A 6880-nucleotide genomic window follows, 5' to 3' on the forward strand; every position below is an offset into this window, starting at 1 on the left:
GGCTGATTAGCTGATGAGAATATGGTGATTATTAATCTACGCGTTTATGTGGAACTAGTCATCCGGTGCAAAAAGCGAGATCATGTTTTTTTGTGTGTTTATTTTTTTTTAAGGATCGTCTAGAATTCAAGACTTTGTTGCGTGAAGAAAAACAAGAATTTCGATAACACGCTTAGAACGAGACAAACATTGTTATTGAATAGATATGAGTATATCGGTGAATGGACTCGTGGCATGTACTATAGCGCTTTCCAAACTGCATTTCATAATGTTTAATATAAATTAGGTCATTTCGGGATTAACATATGGTTCAGTGTTATTATTTCATTAATTGGCTTGCAAACGAGCGAGAGAGAAATGGGGTTTTTGAAGTCCACTCGACACAAACTAGTTCATTTCGAGACTAACAAGTTTAATTTTAATTCAAAAATTCGCTTGCGTGTAGGGGTCTTTAGGCAGTGCGAGGAAACCGGAGGACACGGAGTAAAACCCACGAGGTTGGACAGGCGACCCTACTCCTATTCACGTACAACCGGGGAATGGAAACCATGCCAGTTGACTCAATGACAGGCCCCCCCCCACCCCGTTTAGGAAATTTGACTTTACCCCTACAATTCTCATGAGTGTTTTTACAATTTCTTTCCTGTAACTTGAAGTGGATGGGGGACTCCCATGTTACACCTATTCGGTCTAGGAATCATTTATACTGAAATATAAATTATGTGGTCCCTGTGCAGTGTCGGAAGGAGACAAGTGGGGGACCTCCGACACACCCGAATAAACCGCCCCCCCCCCACCAACACATGTTGGGGTCTATATTTACAAGTTTCAACATAACCTATGTGATGTCTTCCACAGTTGGTTTGTTTACCAAAAATTTACGCTTTCGCATAATATTCAATTTTTATTTTCTGGCGACTTTTACGACTGTTAACTTAAAGCATTGTTCAAGACTCATTCAATGAATCTTTTTATATGGCGGAGAGATGGAAGTCATGCATCTGCGTTCCATATATTTGATCTAGGTGACCTACACTGCAATTACAAATTAGCCAAATACCGGATTCTTCATATGACAACGAATTGCTACGCTGGCTGCCAACGAGTATATTGCACAAGTCTCTCCCCAATCTGTTGCACAGAGAATTACGAGTCTCGTATAATATCTCTGTCATAGATGACTGCCTTAACACGTGCTGTCACAGCACGCGGTGTGAATCATTGGCTGAATGGCGCGTGCATTGTTTACATAAGACATAACTGCTTCGGAGAGAATGCTGCATTTTAGTCATTTTAATACCCATTTACACTAAATCGGAAATAATTTTTTACCTACAAATACGTCAAACGCCTTTATTTTTCCAATATATACAAAAAATGTTTTAGAATTTAATTTGTGGCAGGAAAAAAGTTAATATTTCTAGCTCATTAAGCCGCATCAATGTCATCCTTATCAGTGATTGTCGCGGCCAAGCAAATATTCACTGCGGATCAGTGTGGTCTCTCCCCAGCTATTACAGGAGGATTTCGAGTGTAAAATTCCACTAAAATGGGTTAAATATACATTTTCTGACCAGGTTTTGGCGATTGAGATAGGGGCGGCGGAGGAGTAATAAGACAGTTCCAGTGGAAAAAGGTGAACAGTTTAGCCATTTCAAGATTTACTGTTCTGCTCCGACTAGGCTAATGAAGACGGGCATACGCCATACAGTGTGCTATGAGGGACATTGTGCCCGGGCAGCGGCACTACTCATATCGAATTCCAAATGTCAAGGTATCTTTTACGTGCACGCCAATGTGAACACGGGACCTCGGTTTTTCGGGCCATCCGAACGACTAGACAGCTGTCCTCGACAGTCCCTCCGTCCTGCACCACTGACAAGGGCGAAGGTAAACAAAAACAATATTATCGAAGTATTTATTTAAATGGATTGTGAGGGGGGCATAACATAAATTTATAGAGCCTCCTGTAACAAAGATAATACATTTAACAGTTCTCGTTTTTCGTAAGAATTCAGATTGTTACGTTTAGCTGGTGACACTGTAGTAGTAGTCGTCTTAAATTTTCTGGATCTAGACTTATATGTGGGTCGTCTAGTCGGTCGTGCCTTCTTTTCTTCATCTAAAACGAGAAACGAGATATAAGAAATCTAACATTTAATGATTTGTGAACGAAAGCCATCAAATTAATTTAACATGGAGAATGCTGTATTGAATGCTTTCCGTGTCAAAACTTCCAAAACCCTTTACTGCACGGACTGGGTTAGGCGGGCAAACGGCAACAAGTTCTGTTAGGTGTATTTTGCCATTTTGCCCGGGCAGCTGGACTAACGAACTATTTCGATATCTATCCACAATGGCTCTTTACGTGCACGCCAATGAGGTATCTGATTTTCGTGCCATGGAGAGACTATGGACCTCCCTCCCGCCTCCCGCCCCGGTCATGCATCACTGAGTGCTCTGGAAAATCAGGATGAATTTTCTCGGCCAACAAAAATCGAACACGAGAAGATCTAATTTTTAAGGCCACCTGCAGTTTTCTTCAAGGACGTTGAAAAGGTACCGACAGTTGCTTAGCTCTGACGTTCAACAAGAATGTGTAGGTGGCATTATGACATGATCTAACACGGGATCTCTACACTAGGGATAGATTCGCCGATGAAGTATGAAAATTTATTTGAACGCAAATTACCTGGTAAACGCCCAATACCATTTCCAATTACACATTGTAATCTAATTAAAAATAGAGATCTATTTCGTTTCATTCTTTCGATGGCCTACACGACAAGTTGTACTGATAGGTCGTGACAGGGGTCATTGAGCAGCTTTTGACCCTATGACGTCAATCAGCGTTGAGGTTTTCCCACATTTCCGTGCGTCGGACGCCATGAACTCACCGTACCATACCCCGTCTCATTTGCTAATTCCTCAAAAAACCAAAACGCCGGTTATATAAACTCTTTAGATCATTGTGTAGTGAAGACCAGTAACACGAAATTTTGAACCATAAAACAAAACAGGATCCGTGTTTAATCAAGATTGAAATGGGGTTTAACATTCTACCGTTTTGCTCCGAACTGGGCTAATGAAGACGGGCATACGCCATACAGTGTGCTATGAGGGAAATTTTGCCCGGACAGCGGCACTACGGCCTACTCTTATATCGAATTCAAACTGTCAAGGGGATCTTTTACGTGGACGCCAATGTGTACACGGGACCTCGGTTTTTCATCTCGTGTATCACTTAAGGGGGAAGCACCGTGCCCCCCCCCCCTTAATCTCGAGTCTCAAGGGTTAAAACAGAATTTATCATTGTCCAATATTCTACCCCGATTTTACAAATAGTATCTAACTAGAACCTACATAAATAATCTTGAAATTCCTCACACGAAAGTTTAAGAGAGTCTCTTAAATCGCTATATTTTTCAAAGTCTATTTTGGGACCAGCACGTCGTCCTTTTTTGGCATCGGCGTCTTTGTCGGCTTCATTTGCCGTCGTTTTCAATGCTCGACATACGTAACTTAAACAAAGCTTCACAAATCCCTGCTTGGGTCCTCTTCCTCGACCTGAAACAATTTTAAGATGCAGACTGATAAGGTTTAAAAATATTGAATAGCCTAGCTGATTACCCATCAAGATAGTAAACATCTTTAATAGAGATTACAAGACGCAATTATACATGTAATAATTGTTGAAGATTCGTGGCGGTTACAAATCAAAATCTTGCCTGTAGGAGTTAAGGAACAGCCGATACAGGCCAAGGAAAGGAAACAAGTTTAACGTCCCCTAGTCCTGCCCCGACCGAGCTAATGAAGACAGGAATAGACCATCCAGTGTATTATGGACAGCGGTGAAATGACATTACCGAATTCCAACTGCTAAGGATTCTTTCATGTGAACCCCCATGTGTACGGGGCACCTCGGTTTTTGGTCACATCTTAAAAGACTATACTGCACCACTGAAGGGAACGGAGGGGTTGGGGGGGGGGGGGGTCACGCCAGAATAAAGATACTCTCTCGGCCATCTCCTGAATTGAACAGCGGACCAACAGGTTAGCTGAAATGGGGTTTAACATCCTACTGTTCCGCTGCGACTAGACAGCTAGACGAGTTACAGATCACTGGGTTATCCCACCCCCACCCCTCACATTTAGCGCCCGAACAAGAATATTACCTCTATATCCCCGAATTTCCATATTAGACAGATGTCGCTTTAGTTGATGTAGGATATCTGCGTGGTTCTCTGCATCTTCAGACATTAAACTGTCAAGCCAACTGGCCTCAGATGCCAAAACCAACGCTGGTAGCAAGACTACGAATAGTTGTAAAGATAACATGATGGACTGAAAAGAAAACGGGTACACATGAAAAAAATGTAAATGAAATTTGTCAACCTCTTACAAAATGCAATGGACTGAACCGTTTCGGAATGAAATGCATACTGCGAGTTTTTTACAACATCTGGATGTTGCTGTGTGAAGCTTTTTATTTAACGTCCGCTTCCAACGAAGTGATAATCTACGTGTAGATTACTTTTACAATTCTTGAATTTATAGCTACGGTATCTGCAGACAGTGGCGTTCAACCAGGTGAGAAAACGACCGCCATGGAAACCTTGAACTGTCCTACTCGATTATCACAGGTAGACATTTTAGCTGGAAACCGCGAGACTTGGTATTCGCGATGATTGAAGAATCCGGTAGGCCCCTAGATGGGTCGAGAACACAGCCGAAATATGCAGGGTTATGTACGGAGTTAAAAGCGAGATCAAGCCTTCTATTGAAGAATGAAATGGGGTTTTTAATATCTATCGTTATGCATCACCTGGTGTTAATGACGGACAAGTGCCATGCAGTGTACTATGTCTGAGCTTTGCCCGGAAATCGTTCGTCCCGTGTCGCTGAGCACAAGAAATACCTCCGGACAAAATCCCGGGACACCCTAGTTTATAAGCTATGCTACCTCTTTGTCTACGATATCGTATTTATTTATAATTCCATACAAAGTACTCCTTGTCAAAATCATCCAAACAAATTGTTTGGGACAAATTAATGGTCACCTTGTAAATAATCTTTACGAACTATCCAACCAGCGAACGAAATGTCTATGTTACCACGAGAGACCTTGTTTGTCATATTTATAGCAGAGATGACACGCACAAGCACGCACAATTCACGTGCATGACTGAGGCGTGTGAGTTTGGACGATAAGAATTAAACTATTTGATTGAAATAGACAATTATGCGTTTGGGTGATAGGCGCAGAATTTGTCCTCTCACAATAAATGAAATGAAATGAAATGAAATGGGGTTTAACGTCCTACTGTTCTGCTCCTATGCTGGGCTAATGAAGACGGGCATACGCCATACAATGTGCTATGAGGGAAATTTTGCCCGGGCAGCGGCACTATCGCCTACTCTTATATCGAATTCCAACTGCCAAGGGATCTTTTACGTGCATTCCAATGTATACACGGAACCTCGGTTTTTCGTCTCATCCGAAGGACTAGACAGCTGTCCTTGTCAGGCTTTCCGTCCTGCATCCCTGACAAGGGGGAACCACGCCGGAAAATCAGGATGAACTTTCTCGGCCAATGCAGGGATCGAACACCCGACCTCCAGGCTAGCACCGTCACAAAAATCAGAAATCTTGTCTGTTCTGAATACTGCATGTACCAATGTCATATAAGTACCAATGCCGTGATTCACTGAGTAAGATGTTTGCTCGCCAACCAGGATGTTCCTTGTCTGATCCGGATAATGTTAATCGAGATTTTCCGGAGTTGTTTCCCCCTTGTCAGTGGTGCAGGACAGAGGGTCTGACAAGAGAAATGAAATGGAGTTTAACGTCCTACTGTTCTGCTCCTAACCTGGGCTAATGAAGACGGGCATACGCCATACAGTGTGCTATGAGTTAAATTTTGCCCGGGCAGCGGCACTACGGCCCTGACAAGAGAAACGTATTGTCGTTCGGGTGGGACTAAAAATCATTGCCGTGCACGTAAAAGATCTTTGAGTGTTGGAATTTGATATAAGCGTGACCGTTGAGCCGCTGTCCGGGCAAAATTTCACCTATACCACATTGCGTGGCGTATGTCCATCTTCATTAGGACGTTAAACACCATTTTATTTCATTTCATTTCTTCAAGACATTCGACAAGCTATACCAAAATAACATAATCGCCTGACAAGGGAAAACATATAGTCTTTCCGATGGGACGAAAAACCGAGGTCCCGTGTACACATAGGCGTGCACGTAAAAGAACCCTTGACAGATGGAATTCGATCCAAGAGTACGCCGTAGTGCCGCTGCCCGGGCAAAATTTTCCTAATAGGACACTGGATGGCGTATGCTCGTCTTCAGTAGAGCATTTGAAGGCATCGAGAGTTGATTATGGTTTCTAATTAATAGTTTATATAACATTTAAGGCCTAAAGAAAGACCTGCAATAGGCAGATTTAGCTCTTGCATAATGCATGTTTAAAGCTAAAATGGTATAAATATCCTTTCCTTTTAAAATGTAATCCGGTGTAATTAAAATAAAAATCGTTAATTGCGTCTAAACTTAAAATAGCTGAAAATAAAACAGTTACAAACAAGTGCTGTTATATATAAATTTCTTTATTTACTGATCAGTTCTGTAAATAGGTTTATATATATATATATATATATATATATATATATATATATATAGCTATTATGAAACAGTCTTATCTACAGGCAGGTGGGGTGGATGACCGAATGGTTGTTGTATCATAAGGTATGTCATTGAGTCAACCACCAGGGTCACCTATCCAACCTCGCGGGTTTTCTCCGGGTCCTCTGTTTTCCTCCCACTGCTAAAGACCCCTCCGCGCATGCGAATTATTGAATGAAAAGA

At 42.0% G+C, this 6880-nt stretch overlaps 1 long non-coding RNA gene across 3 annotated transcripts; it reads right to left on the reverse strand.

Moving 5' to 3' along the window:
* Window positions 1-1904: 1904 nt before the first annotated feature.
* Window positions 1905-5154, reverse strand: LOC126808870 (uncharacterized). 3 transcript variants are annotated; one of them, XR_007674799.2, is made up of 4 exons: window positions 5061-5154; window positions 4176-4344; window positions 3364-3567; window positions 1905-2122 (listed from the first exon to the last, which is right to left on the reverse strand). It is a non-coding gene; the product is annotated as an uncharacterized LOC126808870 (long non-coding RNA). The 3 variants fall into 3 exon arrangements; XR_007674798.2 differs by having other exon boundaries at window positions 5004-5132; XR_007674800.2 differs by having other exon boundaries at window positions 4964-5112.
* Window positions 5155-6880: the final 1726 nt, after the last annotated feature.

This window comes from Patella vulgata, chromosome 1 (genome assembly GCF_932274485.2).
Source record: "Patella vulgata chromosome 1, xgPatVulg1.2, whole genome shotgun sequence".
Taxonomy (NCBI): Eukaryota; Metazoa; Mollusca; class Gastropoda; family Patellidae; genus Patella; species Patella vulgata.